We start from the raw sequence: 21,589 nt of genomic DNA, 5'->3' as shown, positions 1-21,589 counted from the left end.
TTCAAACCGGATCCATAAGTACAAAACAATCACTGGTGCAATACAATCATCAACTTATACTTGCATCATAAATCTCTAACTCACCCAATACTGAATCACTGAAACCCTGTCATCAAAAAACACAATTACCAGAACGCAAACCAGAGCCTAGAACTCTGCAACAACCACTAGAACCAACAGCAACCTGAAACACCAAATCTCATAAAGCATACGCTACTTGACTATATCAAAACTGCGTGTATACGCACTTTCACCAGAGACAACCCTCGTACAGATCTAAAGATAATTACTTATACCTTCGTTGTCATTTCCAACCTGAGCCAAGCATCACAAACCCATCACCAGCATACCAGATCTTCACACTTCGTCAGACATGCATTCCTTGCTCATCCCCCTCTGCCTAATGATCTTCTCCTTATATAGGTTTAGGATTCTCTCAATACCATGGTCCAAAACCATGTAGAAACAATACCATGGACCCAATACTTGGGATCCACACTTTAAACGAGATACCATGGTCCACAACCATGGGTTCAATTACCAAGGAATAAATACCACGGACCAAAAGTAGGTTCTCCAACATGTACGTGCTTTTCCTTGCGTGAAAGTGCATGTATACGCATACGCGCCTTTGTAACATTTAACCTGCGTGTATACGCGTCTTGGTCATGATGAACCTGCGTATATCCCTCTTGTCCTGCTGTACTAAGATCTGTCCTCTGATTAAGTTGCCATCACCTGTATCAAACCTTTGAGTGAGTTTCCATCAAGGACAACACTTGTAACATAATGGCAACACTCTGGATCTTCGGGTTCATTCTTCTAGATCTTCGTGGTGGAAACAGTGGTGCTAGTCTCTACATCAATGATCTGCTTCCCTTTCTCATTTCCATTGTCAGGTTTTGACTCAGGGTCAGAACATGCATCTGATTCTGAAGCCTTCAACTCGGCCACCAGCAACTTCTTGGTCCGACACTCACTTGTGTTGTGAGTGGGGCTCTTATGGAAATCACACCACTTTCCTGTGATCTTCATTGACTTCGTGGTGCTTTTCTTTTCTTGCAGCTTTGACTGGTTATTTTGGGTCACCCTGCCTTGGCTTTGTCCTTTGTTCTTCAGATTTGCAGATCCAAAGTCTCGCTTCTTTTGTTTAAGCTTCTGCTCGATCTTGATGGCATATCAGTATGCCATGCTGAGCGAGGAGATGTTTAGGAACTCCATCTCATCATGGATGTACTTGTGTAGGTAGCTGTGGTATTTGAGTACCAAATGCAGCTCAGAATCCTTGATACCCAATTGTTTTCGAAGGGTATGAAAAATGTTTGTGAACTCTTGCACATCTTGGTCCCTTCCCTATCGCAACGTGGTCCACGTTATGTATTTGTCCTCATACTTTTGACAGGGTAGTATTGCTCCTTGATGGCATACCAGAATGAATTCCAAGAGGGTGTAGTTGAAAATAGTGAGCCCATACTTTCATCCTTCTTCTCATAGTACTTTTCCCACCAGTCCTTGACGTGGGGGGCTGCTTTGAGAAGAGCGAAAATAATATTTTCCCGACTAGAAAAATCATGAACAGAAAAATCACCCTCTAGCAGATTTAACCATTTATCTACGGCATCTAAGTCTATCTGACCCTCAAATATGGGGATTTCAAAATTAACTTGTACCTTAAAGGGTGTGGCATTTCCAAAGTAGCTGTTGGAAGCCAATATGTAGCCCGTAGGTAGTCGCCGAAGGATCTGGGCAAAGCTATCCATCATCGCATTCCTTTGTCACTCGAGGGCTTCTTCGAGCAAGATTTTGATATGATCTCCTGCCTCCTCATCTTTCTTTTCATCCACCATGGGAGGCCGTTGGATTTTGTGGGGCTTGTCTTGCAAAGGTTCGACCAGTTCAAGCCCTAACTCCTTATATCCTGACCTCGTTGAGGACATGCAAAGAAAAACAGAGAAACAACCGACCGCTCTAATACCATTGATCCAAATTTAAATAAGAACGCAACAAATTTCAGATATAACCATACATGTAGAGATGCAATAGAAATAATACTTCATTTCATTACTGTAAAATACTGAAATATGCTTACAAATAGAAATGGAAATAACTAGCTAAGGTGATGGTAGCTTATCTCTGAGAAGAGATGTGGCATCTACATGCCTTTGAACTATGTTACAATGAGGCTCGAAGGCCTATTTATTGTTGAGAAACAATGGAAAGCCCTAAACATCCAAAAACCTAACCCTAGGAGATGAAACGCCAAACTATGGGCCCCGTTTGGGTAAATTGGTACATCAACTTCCTGGGGTTGTAACTTTGGCATATGATCTTCGTTTGACGTGCACAGTAGCTCGATAGAAGGATCTATCTGAGGACTTCAATTTTGGGAATAGAAACATTGGTCCATGGAGGTCCATGGACCATGTTTCTTCCATATTTCCCAAAAAACATCGTTTAGGGCCTCAAAACGGCTCTGGATGTTCAGGACCCGAAAAATTGCTAAAAATAGTAAATTGTGCTACAAATAAGGAAACTGAAAAACTGATAGAGACAGTTGTGGGGGTCCATGTGGGATAGGTGGGTGGCCACCAACATCCACCTGGATCATTCCTCCCCCCTTAGAAAGTAATGGTCCCCATTGCGTTGAGTTCCTCCCTGAGATGAGGAAACTTCTGCTGAGCTGGGACCCTGGTGACCTGTTCTGCAACTCTGATGTGTCTAGTAATGGTGGGAAACATGGTCGAAGGCGGTCCACATTTAAAATTTGGTGCAAGTAAAGGAATGGGGAAATTTTGTGCTCTAAAGCATTGTTTCCCACAGCCTTGGTAATGGTGTAAGGACCATGTCAAAGTGGTCAAAGCTTCTAATAGGCTCTTGTAAGGCGTTCTTTCTATAGATGCAACCAGACATTGTCGCCCACTAGAAACTTGTGTAGTACTTGATGCTGATCATATCGTTGTTGCTGCATGGAGGAACCCTTCGCGAGGGTCATGGATGTGGCAACGATCTTTCCCTTACTTTTGGAGCGAACCAAACAGAAAATGAATTTCCTAGTCTTGGAGATGAGCTTGATGCCTTTCTTAGCAGTGATCAAAGAGGTGGCAGTATCTGGGGCTACCTCCGGTATCCTATATAATGAATTACCGAAATAAATAATGACAGCACGAGGCCTTGACTCATACACATCATGTCACCTCCACAAGTATGGATGGCCTAATAGTACATCACAAACATCCTGAGGTGCAACATCACACAATACCTCATATGTGAAGGGTTTGATGTTGTAGGGAAGGTAGCACTGCTAGCAGACTCGGAGATCTCGTCCTTGGTGAAGCCACCTGATACTGTATGGCTACGGGTGTGGTGTAGTCAGTAGACCCAACCACTTCACAACCTCTGCTGAAATGAGGTTCTTTTGGCTCCCACTGTCAACAATGAATTGCAGCAGCGAACTCTTCACCCACATCTATGAGTGGAAAAGACACTCCCCCTCCCCTGGATCTTCGAGCTCATTCTTCTAGATCTTAGCAGTGGTAACAGTGGAGGTTAGCTCTGTGTCAATGATTTGCTTCCCATTGTCATTCCCCTTGTCGGGTTCTGACTCAAAGTTGGAACATGCATCTGATTCTGAAGCCTTCAACTCGGCCACCAGCGACTGCTTGGTCCGACACTCACTTGTGTTCAGAGTGGGGCTCTTATGGAACTCACACCACTTTCCTGTGTCTTTCTTTGACTTTGTGGTGTTGTCATTTTCCTGTGGCTTTGACGGGTTGTCTTGGGTCACCCCGCCTTGGCTTTGCCCTTTGTTCTTCGGATTCGCAGATCCAAAGGCTTGCTTCTTTTGTTTAAGCTTCTGCTTGATCTTGACAGCGTATCGGTATGCCATGCCGAGTGAGGAGATGTTCAGGAATTCCATCTCGTCCTTGATGCACCTATGTAGGCAGCCGTAGTATTTGAGAACCAAATGCAGCTCAGAATCCTTGATACCCAACTGTGTGCGAAGGGTATGAAAAATGTTTGTGAACTGCAGCACATCTTGGTCCCTTCCCTGTCGCAACGTGGTCCAATTTATGTATTTGTCCTCATAGCTTTTGATAGAGTAGTACTACTGCTTGATGGCATCCCGGAATTAATTCCAAGTGGGTGCGGCTAAAAATAGTGAGCCCATATTTTCATCCTTCTACTCGCAGTAGGTTTCCCACCAGTCCTTGACATGGGGGGTTGCTTTGAGAAGAGCCAAAATAATCTTTTCCCAGCTGGAAAAATCATGAACAGAAAAATAACCCTCTAGTAGATTTAACCATTTATCTATAGCATCTACATCTATCTGACCCTTGAATATGGGGATTTCAAAATTAACTTGTGCCTTAAAGGGTGTGGCGTTTCTAGAGTAGCTATTGGAAGCTGATGCGTCGCCCCTAGGTAGCCACTGAATGATCTGGGCAAAGCTATTCATCATCGTGTTCCTTTTTCACTTGAGGGCTTCTTCGAGCAAGATTTTGATAGGATCTTCTGCCCCCTCATCTTTATTTTCATCCACCATGGGAGGTCATCGGCATTTGCAAGGCTGGTCTTTTAAAGGTTCGACTAGTGCATGCCCTAACTCATTATATCCCGACCTTGTCGAGGACATGCAAATAAAAACATAGAAAGAGCAGACCACTCTAATACCACTGATCTGTATTTAAATAGGAACATAACAAATTTTAGATATAACCATACATATAGAGATGCAGCAGAAATAGTACTTCATTTCATTACTGTAAAATACTAAAATATGCTTACAAACAGAAATGGAAATAAACTAGCTAGGGTGATGGTAGCTTATCTCTGAGAAGAGATGTGGTGGCTACTGGTGGGCTCCAGTATTGTAGCAATAATGCTACAACTCCTAGAGCTTCCTATCTCTAATTTTATCAACCCGGTAGTTCGTAACAAACTTGGAAGCGACGGTGTTGTATGCACAAGTACTAGCTCTTGTCGCAGTTATCACTTGGTCAGCTGGCACAAGTCCGCTAGGGCTCAAGCCAACTTCTATATGTTCTCAGAAGAAGCTTTCTAAATGATGGACGAAGGCTATCTTAAAGGAAATTAACCTACTTTGCAAGAATGAACTGAAAGCCAACCAAACATGGAAACCCTAGTAAACCCTAATCTGACTAGCTTAATCCTTACAATGCAACGATGGGAATGTAACTCCTAAAAATGATGCCATTACTTCTAGTGATATGAGATGCATGAATTTAAACTACTTCTATTGAACAGAACATTGTTTTTATATTTTTGCTTAGGTAGTTGGAGTTATTATGATTTTGTTTCTTATTGGGTTTTGACTGTGCAGGGGTAGTTCGAAGGGAAGGAAGGCTTGGAAAAGGTCAGGAGGGCTAGGAGAGGTTCCAGGGGATTCCTAACATCATTCCACAGAAGTCCACAACGTTCAGGTGCTTGGCAACCAAGTTTGCAGGCTTCTACAGGATGTCTGCAGGGGATCCTACAGGAAGCTCGGGATTTCTACAGGAAGTCTGCTAACTTCTACAGGATTTTCTACAGTTGGAGTTTTGGGTGATGGAGGAGTCGAGGAGCTGTATGGGTGGATAGGTAGGATGAAAAGGGAGCTTGTGATGGCTCAGGGACAGAGAGATAAGATGGAGAAAGAGTGGGTAAAGTTGGTTGGTGGATAGAAGGGTGGAAGCAATGAAAAGTCAAAAAGATGGAGCTACGTGAGAAGTAGAAGGGTTGGAAGGCAAACGAGCTGAACAGAGGATGAGTAGGTGACTTTAGGCGCGGTTGAGAAGAAGAAGAAGATAATAGAACAATGTTGCGCAGTGTAAATGGAACAAATCCTCTATGTCTTGCACAAAACCAAGAATTCCATCAACCTATTCTAACTGTGTTATTTAACCAATGAACAGCAATGTAAATTGTGGAGAGAAATCGTGCATGGTGTTGGAACGAAGAAGTATTGCTCAAGATCAGAATGCATGGACGGTTCTATGACGGAAATGACTGTGTTGCAGCTTGCATGAACATATAAGACTGCATTTTTTTTTGGTGGTTGGTACGGTCTACACCCCCAATCTCTAAACAGAGATGGCAGTGAGTGCACTATCAACCTTTTCTTGGAGCTCTAATGAATTCTAATCCTCCTACTCTAATCTAAACTACTGACAGCACTTTAACCGTAAACTAATCTTACTCAATCACATTAAAGAAATTAAATCAGCAGACTGTGTTTTCCAAATGCATGTCAAAATAAAGAAACAAAGTGCTGAAAGGAAAGACAAGTAACAATACAAAGGAAAGGAGGTCTATTGCTCTCAGGTTGGGCCCTAACCTGAGAGCTATAGCTCCTCTTAAGAACTCAGGATTGAATCCAAATCTGCCTGCCTTTATTAAAAGATCATAACCATGAGTCTAGCAACATGCCAAAACTGGCTTACAAAAAGCAAAAACCGAGCTATAGCTCGTGCTTAGAAATTGCAACAGTAGTTCAAAAGTTCAAAAAGCTCCTATCAAAGGCTACGGCCTCAATATTTATACATGATGAGGATCAAGCTGGCTTCCTCAATTAGTGGAGCTTGGCTGTCCAACTAAAAGTAAACTGTTGTTCCTGTAGAATCCGTTGGCTGCCTTTTAGCTCGGTGGGGATAGATGTTGGAGCTCGGAGTTGGGGTGGAGATCACGAGGGAGGTCATTCAAGACTGTGGACAACCTCCCTATAAACCCGCAATGCCACCTTTGTTGTCTCCTTGTCTCCATTTGCGTGGTCTTTGCTCCATTTAATGTCAAAAAAACCTGAAATCATCATGTATTAGTCACATAGGAATAATGCCTGCCCTTCTTCCTACAAATAACACGAATATACTAAGAAATGATGCATAAGTGATAAAAGATGAAGGGTTGAGCAAGGTAAGTAGGCCAAATGAGCCCAAATTGTTACCAAAAATTGGGGCTCATCATCACCCCCCAGCTAAAATATTTGCTCATCCTTGAGCAACTTAGTCCAACTCTTCATCCTTCATTGCTTTTACTGCTACCCTTATATCCCAAGCCTCTGTGGTAGTGTCCTCCTTGCTGATATGAAACCCAGATTTCCTGTTCACCTCTTCCCATTGTTCACTGTCATCCTCCTCTGTGCTGCCTTCAATCAATCCTAGCAGCAGTGGTGGGCTGAGTTTAAGGCCAATCCAGCTGGCCTGGAGGTTTTGCATGGATTTCTTGTAAAGGGCTACCCTTACCAGAGCTTCCCTCATCCGAGTTGGGGTATGGTACTCTCGGATTTTCAAACTGTGTGCCAATGTATTCCATCTGCGTGTGCATGCTTGGACAGCATTTTCTCCTAACAGTCTCTCCATGTCTTCAAAATGAGCTATGGCTTGGGCCTGTTGATCCATATATCTTAGTGAAGCTGTAGGATCAGTAGACAAGTGTTGGTGTGCTGAGATGAGTGCAACTGGATCCTCTGGTTCTGCCCGAATGAGCAATGGCTCGTTCAATTCTCGGTTCATGACCGATTTTGCTTCTGCTACTCTTTGATCCTCATGGTTCAACCATGAAGCGAATGCCATTAATTGCATATCTCCCAAGGCAGTATTGGGATCCCAGGAAACTACATTAGGCAAGGCCAAATTATGGAGGTAAAACTCCGCTAATTTGGCTTTATCCTCTGACGAACTAGTACTGCACAACTCAGAAAATTGTTGTGGGTCTTGGATCTGAGAAATACCTCTTTGTGCCAAGGTATTTATTTGGAACTGCAGCCATTGGTCTTTCAAGTACAAACCATAGGACTTGGCAGGTTGTCTGCACTGTATTGCCTCCATGGCCCAACTGGCCATGCAGGCCAATTGTGCCTCTTTTTGCTGCAGCTGTTCTTTTAGAGCTTGCACTTCGATTTGTGCTTGCTGTTCTGCTTCCTGTAGAAGTGTCATTGGCTCCCCAAGACCGGTGGTCAGTTCCTTTTTGCCTTGCTGTTCTTCTGTGGTGTCCTTGGAGGATGTACCTGTCCCTGCCCTCAGCTCCTGTAGCTGCAATCTTAGCTTCTGGTTTTCTTCCTGTAGGTACACTCTTTGACAATTTGCCACATGTTTAGCCATGGCTAATTCACTCCTGGCCTCCTTGAGTTGCTCTTGTAAAGGACCTATGTCCGCCACACCCTTTGACTTTGCTATCTTCATCCATGTGTGTGTACGGACTCTCTCTTCCTCCAATGCAAAAAACAGTGGCACAGTAAATTTTTGAGGTATAATTTTGCCAGCCTCTAAAAAGGTGTAGTATGAACTCAGACTTGGCTGAGGGCTGGGCTCTGGAATGTGCTCCTTTTCTACCTCTTTGGGTGGCTCTACCTCGCCCTCCCTTGGTGGTGATGAGGGTCCTTCTCCTTCCATCTTCTCTGTTTCCTGTAGTCGGGCCAGAGTTTCCTGTAGAACATTTTCAGCATCTTGTAGCCGAGCTTTTTCAGTCAACAGGTCTAACTTTTCTTGCCACGTAGTTTTCTTTGGGCTCCCCCTCTCATAGGTGACTGATATCCTCGAGGGGGACTTTTCCTTGGGCGAAGTAGGGGCATCTTCAATAACAATCGGGCTGCTGGACGAAGGCTGTGGCTTGCCCGTCTTTATTCTGACACTTCTTCGAGCTTTAAAGTATAGAGGGGTCTCCCTCTTTCTCTTCTCCTTTGGCTTAGGTGGCGTGCTGAGGGCGGCCAGCACAGCTGCTGCCTCCCTTGCTAGAATGTCCGCCTTCTTCTCCTTGGGTTTCACTTTTTCGGGGCTTCCTGTAGAAGACCCTGTTTTAGTCAATTTCGGGCTTCCTGTAGAAGACCCTGTTTTGGTAATTTTCGGGCTTCCTGTAGAAGACCCTTTTTCAATAATTTTCGGGCTTCCTGTAGAAGCCGGTTTCGGCTTTCCTGTAGAAACAGGTGTTGCCGCCTTGGTTTGCTTTTCTGCATGGGTTTTGCTTTTTGACGTGGTTGCGGTCGCTGATGAGGTACTTTTGCTGATGTGGACCTTCTCAGCTTTGTCCGTTCTGCCTTGCAACCTTTTCTCTCTTGCTGTCAAGATGGGTGTGTCATCTTTCTCCTTGGCATCCTTTTTCTCGTGCTTTTTCCTTTGCTCTTTCTTCTGCACTGTGGTCGGGGTCTTCTGGCCTGTTTCTTTCTTTCCCACGGCCACTGATTCTTTCTCCTCACTACTGGAGGAACCACTTTCTTCGGTCAACATCCTTATGTCTCCATCTCTTGTCAAATTTCTGAATGCTTCCCATGAGAGGGGAACCTTGTATGAATGAAGCGCATCCTCCACGAGAAGTTTGATCAATCCATGGTGGGCTACCTGGTCTGGTATGCCTTCTTTTAACTTTGTGGCACACTCAATTAGAGACTGTAGCAGGAAATAGGGGATGCTCAGTTTATTTTCTACAGGAAGATCAATCTGGTGCCTCAATTCAGTGAGCAACCTAAAGTGATACCCGTACACAATGCTAAAATGGCCTTCGAAGGTTATATACTTCATGATCTTCAGGCTAACTTCATTCCATGGTGGCAGTAAACTGGTTCTACGCACCCCATTCTTGTCTTCCGAGAATTCCTCCTCTGGGGGAAAGAATTCTTTCTTGGCCTGTTGGCTCAACTTCCTTTCTTCCTTATCCCATGGCAAACCCATTGGAAGTTCAGTAATTCGACTGATATATTGCGGGGTGAGCTTGAGGCTTAGGCCCCTGAAGTTCACGGTGGCCAATGTTTTGGATTTCGGCCTCAGAGCCTGCAAAAACTCTTCTGCCACTTCGTCGTCATAACCCTGCAATTTGTCACAGAAGGATATCCATTGTGCTCGTGTGAAGAGCTCCACCACCTCAAGATTTTCCCTTAACTTTGTTGGATCAGTGGGTTCCCTTCTAATGAACCCACCCGGCATGATAAAAATTGTTGCTTTAACTAGAGGTGGCGAATGCGGAAGAAGTTTGGTCTACTGAGACAGAGCGTAGAATTACGCTTCTGTCATGCACAAAATCCACGAAGCTTATCTCTGAGGACCTTAAAATAGCTTAATTACACTGACATCCTGCAGAATGACAGTTTATGCACGGCAGACAACAACTGCAACAATTTTCTACGACCAGACTGTAGACGACGATTCTGCCACCTTCAAAAGCCAATTGCATGGAGAGTTCAGGTTTACCTTTTTAATCCGCCACCTTTTGACGTGAGGAACCCGCCTTCCTGTAGAAACAGCGTTCCTGTAGGAGCAGCGCGTGATTTCTGGGAAAGACTGCAGTTGGTCTGCGCTCTTGGTGTTGCTTCACAGGCGTTCTGATGGCCAAAGGCTCAGAGTATCGAACTGCAGAGGGATCCGGATGATCACTCGAGTTTCAAACGGTGAATGATAAATGCATGGGGTGCAATCTAGCCGATTAGATTTGAATCGGCGGAATCCGTGGCGCGGGGGTGAGCTGTCCCTGCCGGACCGTTGGACGACGTCATCCCATCATTTGCCTGCGAGTTCCCTTACTGCCGCATCATCCCCCCGCAGATCCGCCGCCGTCTCTTCTGTTAAACTTGTTTTTCCTGACGGGATTGCTCTCACGTGTGTGCTGCCCATTCCTTTTGTCATGGCCGCCACCCAAACATCCGACTAGACCATTAACTGGTCGACGTGGCCAGTCAAATGGCCATACAGCCACTCAACCCATTCACCTCACACTTTGCAAACAATTTCAAAGTAAAATTCATGCAATCTGACGGAAGAAAGGGTCGAGACACTTACCTGTGTGGCTGCAACACGATTTTTCGGCTTTCGGACGATGATGAGTGGATTCGTTTGCCGCTGATGAATTTGCACAGGCCCGGAGGTTCATGTTTACAGGCTGCCGACGATGGATTTGATGCTTGGCTGCATGCGCCCGCGTTTTCATTGCATATGGCCAGCGCTGTGAATGGTGTACACTCTAGCGGGCTTAACTGTTACAGGACTCCCGCGGGATGTCTTGTAACAGTTCTTCCTCCTCGGGTGCATGCTGCACGACGAAGGATTTGGCCTCACGATCACGCTCCCTGAGCTCATGGATGGCTGGGATGGATATGGTATGACATCTCAGCATTTTTTTATCTTAAAAATTGCTTTCTCTTTGATAACTCAACGATCTTCTTTGCTGGTACAGGTAACTTCATTGCATGTCGACAAGGATGGTAGAACGAGGTGACAGCAGTGTGCAAGGGTGACAACAGTAGCTTGCATGCGTCCAAACCGATCCTTAGTCATTAGATCTCCTCATAAAATGAATTCTGGGCCGTCCCGAACTTCTACAGGAAGTTTCCTGTAGAAATACAGAGCTTCCTGTAGAAAGTTTGCGTTTCCTGTAGAAAGTTTGCACCTTCCTGTAGAAAATCTGCATCTTCCTGTAGAAAATCTGCATCTTCCTGTAGAAATCTCAAGCCGTGATGAAATTGTGCACATACCTTGGAGAAAAGGAGTATTCTTGGAGGAGGTGCTGGTGAGGTCTCCTGACAGCATGATAAGGATCCTTGGCTCTGAGTTGAGAGGCCTCCTCTCCTCCATAGAACACCTGCAACCTGCATGCAATTTTACATTATGAACTTGTTGTCCTTGTCTTTTTTCTTATTGTTTTTTTTCTTTTCTTTTTTCCTTTTTTTTTTGAAAGATAACAGGGGCGCCTCGATGAGGTTTTCACCCTTGCCATCTGCCTTAAGCGCCTCAGAGAGGTTTTCACTCAAGGATCTTTTTCAAATCTCCTTTTTTTTTTCTTTTTTTTTGAAAGACAATAGGGGCGCCTCAATGAGGTTTTCACCCCTACCACCTGCCTTGGGCGCCTCAGAAAGGTTTTCACCCAAGGATATTTATTATTTTTTCTTTTTTCTTTTTTCTTTTTCTTTTTTTTTTTAAATCTTTTAGGGTATGCCCAAAGCAGAGGCAGAACCCTTCTCTATGACCATCACTGATTTCTCCATAGTTTTGATGAACTCTTGTCTTGAGAGAGGCTTCATGTAGATCTTCAAGCGATGCCCATTGACAAGCATGGGGATGGCTTCCTCATCAATGGTTCGAATAAGAACAGATCCATTGTCATGGCATTTTTCCACTGCATATGGTCCTAGCCATCTGGTTCTCAGCTTCCCCTTGAAATCTTTGTATCTGGAGTCATACAACAAGGCCCAATCTCCCGGCTGGAATTGCTTGTCATGGAGATGTTGGTCATGACACACCTTTCTCTAAAGTTGAACCCCTCCTGGGTGAAGGAGGGCCTGCATCCGATGCTCGTCCAGTCCATTCAGCTGCAATAACCTTTCTTGTTGTGCATGGCTGAGATCTAGATCTAGCTGAGCTGCCATCCTCAAAGTGTTGTGCTTGAACTCAATGGACAACAAAGCTTTCTTCCCATAGACCAGCTCATAAGGTGTGAAGTCGGTGGTGGTCTTCCAGGTGGTGTTGTAAGCCCATGTGGCCTCAACCAGGCGATCTGCCCAATCTTTCCTACTGCTGCTCACCACCTTAGTCAAAATCCCTTCCAATGCTCTATTGATGACTTCCACTTGCCCATTTGCCTGTGGATGATAGGGGGTGGAAGTCCTATGCTTGATCTTGTGATGAGCTAGTAGGTTTTCAATCAAGTTGGATGTGAACTGGCTCCCTTGATCGGTGACCAGCTCTCTTGGGTAGCCAAATTTGTAGAAGATGTTTTCTCTTAAGAACTCGGCCACCTTCTCTTCTGTTGCTGCTTTGATTGCTTTAGTCTCTGCCCACTTTGTCAGGTAGTCAGTACACACAATGATGTAAGACCTTTGCCTCGAAGGAGGGTTGATTGGACCCACAAAGTCCATACCCCACTTCTCAAATGGCTCAAGAGTCACTTGAGGTTGGAGAGGCATCTCATCCCTTTGAGTCGGTTTCCCCATTCTTTGGCATTGGTCACATTGGCTGATATATCTTCTGACATCTTGATGAAGTGTGGGCCAATAGTAGCCTGCCTGCAGGATTTTGAAGGCAGTCCTCTTTGCTGCAAAATGTCCTCCACAAGGCCCATCATGACAGGTGAGGAGGATATCAAAGACTTCCTCCTCCCTTACACAACGCCTTAAGATCTGATCGGGGCTAAGCTTGAACAGATTGCCCCCGATCCAAGTAAATGAGGCACTTTTTCTGATGATTCTGCTCTTCTCTCTTGAAGATAGGTGCGGAGGGAACTGTGCTGAAACAAGGTAGTTTGCTATATCAGCAAACCATGGAGAGAGTGCTGAGATAGCAAACAGATGTTCATCGGGCATCTGGTCATCCACTGTCCCATCCTCATCTGCAGACAAATCCAATCTAGATAAAAAGTCAGCAACAACATTTTCTTTACCTGGTTTGTCAACAATGGTCAAATCAAACTGCTGCAACAAAAGTAACCATCTAATAATCCGAGCATTCACATCTGGTTTATTCATTAAATATCTAATTGCAGCATGGTCTGTATGTACAAATGTTTGGTAGCCAGTGATATAATGTCGGAACTTGTTCAGTGCATGGACCACAGCCAAAAACTCTTTCTCAGTTACAGTGTAATTCAGTTCAGCTTTGGACAAGTTTTTGCTAACAAAGTAAATGGCATATGGAAGTTTTTGTTCAACTTGTCCTAAAGCTGCACCTATGGCTTTGTTCGAGGCATCATTGTGGATGTGGAAAGGTAGGGCCCAGTTTGGACCTCTCAAGATTGGGGCTGACACCAACTTGTCCTTTAATTCATTCAAAGCCCTCTGACAATCGTCAGTCCATTTAAACTCCACATCTTTTGCCAACAGAGGCTAGCTCGCTGAAGTCTTTAATGAATCTCCTGTAATACCCTGCTAATCCTAAGAAACTCCGAACATCCCTTACCTTTTGAGGAGGTGGAACCTTCTTGATGATAGCAATTTTGTTAGGATCCACCTGTAACCCTTGGCAAGAAATGGTATGGCCTAGCACGGTCCCTTCAGTCATCAGGAATTCACATTTTTCAGGACTAAGGGACAGGTTCATCTCAATGCATTTGGTTAGGACTTTTCCCAGATTGGACAATGCTTCCTGGAAGTTGGCCCCATAAGGAGTGAAGTCATCCATATAGATTTCCACTGCATCATGGACCAACTCCGAGAAGATGCTCAAGACAGCTCTCTGGAAGGTAGCAGGAGCATTGCATAGCCCAAAGGGAAGAACTCGGTAGGCAAAGGTACCCCAAGGACAAGTGAAGGTGGTCTTATCTTGGTCTTCCGGGCTGATTTGGGTTTGGTTGTACCCGCTAAACCCATCCAGGAAAGAGAAGAACTTCTTTCCTGCCAGTCCATCCAACACTTGATCTATGAAAGGTAGAGGGAAATGGTCTTTCTTGGTAGCTTTGTTCAGTTCTCGGTAGTACACACAGATTCTCCACTTCCCATTCTTCTTGGGCACCAACACCAGAGGGGACACCCATTCACTATCTGAGATGGGGTAAATGAATCCGGCATCCAGCAGTTTTTGCAATTCTTCCTTGACAATGTCCTTAAGGGCTGGATTCATTCTCCTCTGAGGTTGCCTAACCGGCTTACAATCCTCTTTGATGTATATGTGATGGGTACAGACCGAAGGATGGACTCCTTTCATCTCCTTATAGCTCCAAGCAAGAGCATCTAGATGGCTGGCCAACAGGCTACACAGCTCCTTTTCCTGGGAAGGAGATAGGGAGGAGCTGATCTTTAACGTTCTCTCAGGGTCGAACTCCACATTCTTGACTCTGGGAGTGACAGGGTTGGTTGTACAAAGATCCACTAAGGTGCTGGCTTGGGCATCCTCCACCAATTTCTCTAAGGATAGTGCACTAGAAGGTGGATTCTGGATCAAGGTCTCAATCAAGTCATCCTCGGTTGGGGGGTCTCTTCTAGTGGTATCTAGGGTGCACAAAGGTGCTGAGTACACTTTATCCTCTTCTCCTTCCTCCAACCAAAGTGGTAAGTCATGCTCTAAGGAAGGTTGGGCAGGAGGGTATAGGACTAGCTGCTTGGACATAGGACCATTTTTGATGGTCATATTTCCTGCACGACAACTTATGTAAGCATCTGCAGTGGCTAACCAAGGCCTTCCCAAAATAAGAGGATATCCAGTAAGCTTTGCCTTGGGTTGCAGAACCAAGAAATCTGCAGGGTATTCCCAAGAGTCGACAGAGACCAAGACATCCTCCACAATCCCTTCGGGAGTCACAGTGGAGCGATCTGCTAGTTGCAGTACTGTCGAGGTCTTCCTCAAGGAACCCTGAAGATTGAGTTTGAGCATAGTATCCCTGGTCATCACATTAATGGCAACCCCCAAATCATTCAAGGTGTGAGGTATGATGGTGCCATTGATGTGGACATCTACTACAGGACTCCCAGGATCTAGATACTTTGGGCAGATGACTTGTCCTAACATAAGGTCAGACAGTTGTCCTAAGACATTGATGGTTGAAGCATCTCTCTTTCGCCTGCCTAGGTGTTTGAAACACTTTTCCTTAACCAGTTTGTTGTATATTGGCACATCCTTGATGGCTTGGAGAAGTGGTATTTTCACACACAACTGCTTGAGCTCACCCAGGAGCTCATCCTCCTCTGGGTTGGGTTGTGTGGTGGCTGTTAGTCTCTCAGGAAAGGGTGGAATAGCCTTTGGTTCACTTTCCTGTTTATCTTCCTCATCCTCTGGGGGAGGAGGTTGGCGATCCGGAAGAGTCTTTCCAGATCGAAGATTGATCTCCTGGATCTCCACAGCATAAGTAGGGCATGATGTTTCCCCAGTGTATACATGTTGGGCCTGTCTATTGTTGGGGTTCAGGTTCGGTTGAGCAGGTATTTGAGGTTGCCTTGGAGGAGCAGGAGGTAATGGTTGAGGTTGAACTGGTGGTGGAGGCAAAATGGCAGGAGGAGTGTTGTACTGGGGCCTCCACCCCGACTGAGGTGCATTCCACTGAGGCTGTGGCTGGGCATGTGAGTGATAGGAATGAGTAGTGGGTTGAGTAGGGTACTGAGGTGGGTAAGACCATGGAGGAGGCATAGACCAAGAAGGATGAGCAGGGGGACCCCAGGAAGGCATAGGAGTCGATTGGTTGGGGCTGTAATAAGCTTGAGGTGCCCCTTGCATCCCCTGCTGGTAAGGTCTGGGTCCTTGTGGCCTCCTTTGGTTGAGGAAATAGAGAGGTTCAGTGGGATCTTCTGTCCCTTGGTACATGGCTTTAAGTCCAAGTAAGGTTGGACATTGGTTTGTGGGATGGTCCTCCTCACAAATGAAACACACTTCAACCGAATGCAATGGGCATTCATTCTTAGGGTGTCTCCTTGTACATCTAGGGCAAAAGATAGCCAAGGCTCTCTCAGCTTCTTCCTTCTTCTGCTAGATCCTGAATGTGTCCAGTTGCATGGCAATGGTCTGTCTCACCTCACTCTTAAGATCTTCTAATTGATTTGCAAACTCATGTTTGGAGAAAGGGACACCAGTTGAGAGGAGGTTTCCTCTACCTCGTTTCCGAGCTGCCCTGGAGTGGTTTCTAAACACAGTCTTGATGTCCTCATAAGGCAGTTGGTAAATATCCCCCCCAGCTAACATGTGAAGGGTATCTAAGAGGTCTTCAGGGACTCCTCGGAGCAGGACCAACTTGAGGGATTCAGGGTCAAGTGTGCACCTGGCCCGCTTATAGCTAAGTTGGAACTTCTCCTCATAATCCTCTAAGGACTCATCATTTCCCATAGTCATCCGAAAGATTTCTCCCTTGGTTTCCTTGGACCTACAGTAATCCCGGTACTTGGTATTGAAAGCTTGCTGCATCTGAGCCCAAGTAGTGATACTATTCCCAGGTAAGCCCATGAACCAGCGTAATGCTGCATCCTTAAGAGTTGAAGGGAAGAGTTTTAGCTTCTGCTCATCTTCAGTATAATCATAGGTTCTACAAAGGACAGCAAACTCAAACAGGAAGGTATCATGATCTTCAGTAGTCAGTCCATGGAAGTGAGGTAAAGCGGAGGGGCTAATGTTCTTCATTTTCATCTCTCCATTGGTCTCTCAGATGGGGAAGGCACCTTCTATTCTCCCATCTTCTCCTCTATTGTCAGCCATAGCTTCAGATGGGATGGTCTCTAATTCTTCTTCTGCTATAGGATCTTCGTATATCTCAGGAGGTTCACCTATAGGTTCTTCTGGATCACTGTCACCGAAGAAGAGAGAAGGGTGACTCAGTGATGTGGTGGGGGTGTTGGGTAAGAATTTGCCTGTTTTATCTCGATTCCTACGAGGCATGAAATGGAAAGACTTTTTTGATTGCTTTTTTTTTTCTTTGGTACCTGCAAAACTGAAACAGATTGATCTACAACTAACTATCTTACTGAAATAAAGATGCAGAATTAAATTGAAACCAGGAAAGAACTAATCTACTTTGCTCAAATGAAATTGCAGGAATGGAAATGCTAGTCTACGCTTGCAGAATTGAAATACTAATCTACGCTTGCAAAATTGAAATTGCGGAATTGAAATGCTAATCTATGAAAGCAGGAAATGTCTATGCTACTTTTGCAGAATGGAAATGAAATAAACTACTTAGCAGAAGGCAAGAGTAAGAAAATAGAAGAAAAGCAACAATTACTAATACTCTGACGCTTCCACGGAAACGGCGCCAAAAAGATGGTGGGCTCCAGTATTGTAGCAATAATGCTACAACTCCTGGAGCTTCCTATCTCTAATTTTATCAACCCGGTAGTTCGTAACAAACCTGGAAGCGACGGTGTTGTATGCACAAGTACTAGCTCTTGTCGCAGTTGTCACTTGGTCAGCTGGCACAAGTCCGCTAGGGCTCAAGCCAACTTCTATATGTTCTCAGAAGAAGCTTTCTAAATGATGGACGAAGGCTATCTTAAAGGAAATTAACCTACTTTGCAAGAATGAACTGAAAGCCAACCAAACATGGAAACCCTAGTAAACCCTAATCTGACTAGCTTAATCCTTACAATGCAACGATGGGAATGTAACTCCTAAAAATGATGCCATTACTTCTAGTGATATGAGATGCATGAATTTAAACTACTTCTATTGAACAGAACATTGTTTTTATATTTTTGCTTAGGTAGTTGGAGTTATTATGATTTTGTTTCTTATTGGGTTTTGACTGTGCAGGGGTAGTTCGAAGGGAAGGAAGGCTTGGAAAAGGTCAGGAGGGCTAGGAGAGGTTCCAGGGGATTCCTAACATCATTCCACAGAAGTCCACAACGTTCAGGTGCTTGGCAACCAAGTTTGCAGGCTTCTACAGGATGTCTGCAAGGGATCCTACAGGAAGCTCGGGATTTCTACAGGAAGTTTGCTAACTTCTACAGGATGTTCTACAGTTGGAGTTTTGGGTGATGGAGGAGTCGAGGAGCTGTATGGGTGGATAGGTAGGATGAAAAGGGAGCTTGTGATGGCTCAGGGACAGAGAGATAAGATGGAGAAAGAGTGGGTAAAGTTGGTTGGTGGATAGAAGGGTGGAAGCAATGAAAAGTCAAAAAGATGGAGCTACGTGAGAAGTAGAAGGGTTGGAAGGCAAACGAGCTGAACAGAGGATGAGTAGGTGACTTTAGGCACGGTTGAGAAGAAGAAGAAGATAATAGAACAATGCTGTGCAGTGTAAATGGAACAAATCCTCTATGTCTTGCACAAAACCAAGAATTCCATCAACCTATTCTAACTGTGTTATTTAACCAACGAACAGCAATGTAAATTGTGGAGAGAAATCGTGCATGGTTTTGGAACGAAGAAGTATTGCTCAAGATCAGAATGCATGGACGGTTCTATGACGGAAATGACTGTGTTGCAGCTTGCATGAACATATAAGACTGCATTTTTTTTTGGTGGTTGGTACGGTCTACACCCCCAATCTCTAAACAGAGATGGCAGTGAGTGCACTATCAATCTTTTCTTGGAGCTCTAATGAATTCTAATCCTCCTACTCTAATCTAAACTGCTGACAGCATTTTAACCATAAACTAATCCTACTCAATCACATTAAAGAAATTAAATCAGCAGACTGTGTTTTCCAAATGCATGTCAAAACAAAGAAACAAAGTGTTGAAAGGAAAGACAAGTAACAATACAAAGGAAAGGAGGTCTATTGCTCTCAGGTTGGGCCCTAACCTGAGAGCTATAGCTCCTCTTAAGAACTCAGGATTGAATCCAAATCTGCCTGCCTTTATTAAAAGATCATAACCATGAGTCTAGCAACATGCCAAAACTGGCTTACAAAAAGCAAAAACCGAGCTGTAGCTCGTGCTTAGAAATTGCAACAGTAGTTCAAAAGTTCAAAAAGCTCCTATCAAAGGCTACGGCCTCAATATTTATACATGATGAGGATCAAGCTGTCTTCCTCAATTAGTGGAGCTTGGCTGTCCAACTAAAAGTAAACTGCTGTTCCTGTAGAATCCGTTGGTTGCCTTTTAGCTCAATGGGGATAGCTGTTGGAGCTCGGAGTTGGGGTGGAGATCACGAGGGAGGTCATTCAAGACTGTGGACAACCTCCCTATAAACCCACAATGCCACCTTTGTTGTCTCCTTGTCTCCATTTGCGTGGTCTTTGCTCCATTTAATGTCAAAAAAACCTGAAATCATCATGTATTAGTCACATAGGAATAATGCCTGCCCTTCTTCCTACAAATAACATGAATATACTAAGAAATGATGCACAAGTGATAAAAGATGAAGGGTTGAGCAAGGTAAGTAGGCCAAATGAGCCCAAATTGTTACCAAAAATTGGGGCTCATCAGCTACATGCCTTTGAACTCTGTTACAATGAGGCTTGAAGGCCTATTTATTGTTGAGAAACAATGGAAAACCCTAAACATCCAAAAACCTTACCGTAGGAGATGAAATGCCAAATTGTGGGCCCCGTTTGGGTAAATTGGTACATCAACTTCCTGGGGTCATAACTTTGGCATATGATCTTTGTTTGATGCACAAAATAGCTCGTTAGAAGGATCTATCTGAGGACTACAACTTTGGGAAGAGAAACATCAATACATGGACCCATGTTGCTCCCAGATTTCCCAAAAACGTCGTTTACGGCCTCATAACGGCTCCGGAAGTTCAAGACCTGAAAAACTGCTAAGAATAGTAAATTGTGTTACAAATAAGGAAACTTAAAAACTGATAGAGATAGTTGTGGGGGTCCAAGTGGGATAGGTGGGTGGCCATCATCATCCACCTGGAACATTGAGACAACGCTTGCACGACAGTGAATATGACTCCGTGTGTGAGTGCGACAGATGCTTTCACAACGAACACAACAAGCGCATACAAAGCGAAGACTTTGAGCATAACTAGAACATGGTTGCAAGCATGACTTAGACACCAACATGCAGAACTTACCTCTGTGAACTTACCTGCATTTTTAAATTCATTACTTCATGATGTTGCCTGAAGTATAAAAAAATCAAAACACGTAGAATCGGTAGTAAGTCATCATAGGCTGATACGGTTGATAGTTAGCCACAGTCTTACTCAGCAACATAGCAGCTGGGAAGAGCTAATTGCTACGATAGATGGTGCATCGACTCTTCCAGCCCCAAAATGTAAACATACAGTTGGTACACCGAATAGACCATCGAAACGAAGAAAATCAGTTAGATTGGCACGGATTAGAGGGAAGTTGGAAAATCCCCAAGGGAATACTAGCCAACATGTGGAGATAGATGATTTAGGGGAAGAGCAACCCCCACAATTAGAAGGAGAAGAGAATGAGAAAGAATTGGAAGAAAATGAGATAGAATTGGAAGGAAATGAGAAAGGAGAAACAGAGGAAGAGATTGAGCAGCCTGGGTAGGTGGAGGCGGAGACAGAGCAATGCGAAGAAAGCCCATTGCAAAATCCATTGCAAGAGGATGAATTGGCCCAAATTCTGGCCAATATGGGTGAATATGCCCAACCTCTCAACCCGCTAAGCCTCCATATTGAAGAAGAATCAAAGGAGCATTCTGCTCAGGACAAAAATGCACCCGAAGAATTGCGCGACAAGGAAGAAAACAAAAAAAATCATTTTGTTCATGATGTAAGTATGACAGGAGAGAAAAGTGATGAAGATACAGAAGAGGAACAATTTGTTCCCATCCAGAGTGCACCAGAAGAATTTCATGGAGAATAAGGAGTGGAAAAAGAAGTTACCCAGGAAAAAACCAAGCCAGCTAGGGTTTCTACTCCTGAGAAACCTGAACAGAACAACAAAGGAGCACCCCAAGAAGAAAACCAGGGAATTGGCCAAGATAACAGTCCAGGCCTGAGTAAACAGACAGTTGTTCCTTCTAAGAAAATAGAAGAAATTAGAAGATTACGAAAAGAACAGCAAAGATTACTGAATGTGATAGCTCGACTTTGACAACAAATCAGGGTTTTGAAAATGAGAAAGAGAGTAAAAAGGACTTCAGGGGTAAGACATGCAACCACTCCGGCAAGACCCCTCAAGAAAAAGGTAAGGAGGACTCAAGTCCAACCTACCATTCAAAACCAAAAGGAATAGCATTCAGCTATTACCCATGTTGAAGTACAAACAGATGATATGTCGGCTTGTGACAAAGAAGTTTAGACAGAGGCACAACCCTCTGAAGAAT

Source organism: Pinus tabuliformis, chromosome X (assembly GCF_031772625.1).
Source record: "Pinus tabuliformis cultivar Carrire ecotype Pingquan chromosome X, CPIR1, whole genome shotgun sequence".
Lineage (NCBI taxonomy): Eukaryota > Viridiplantae > Streptophyta > Pinopsida > Pinales > Pinaceae > Pinus > Pinus tabuliformis.
Note: the sequence above shows the minus strand (reverse complement) of the source record.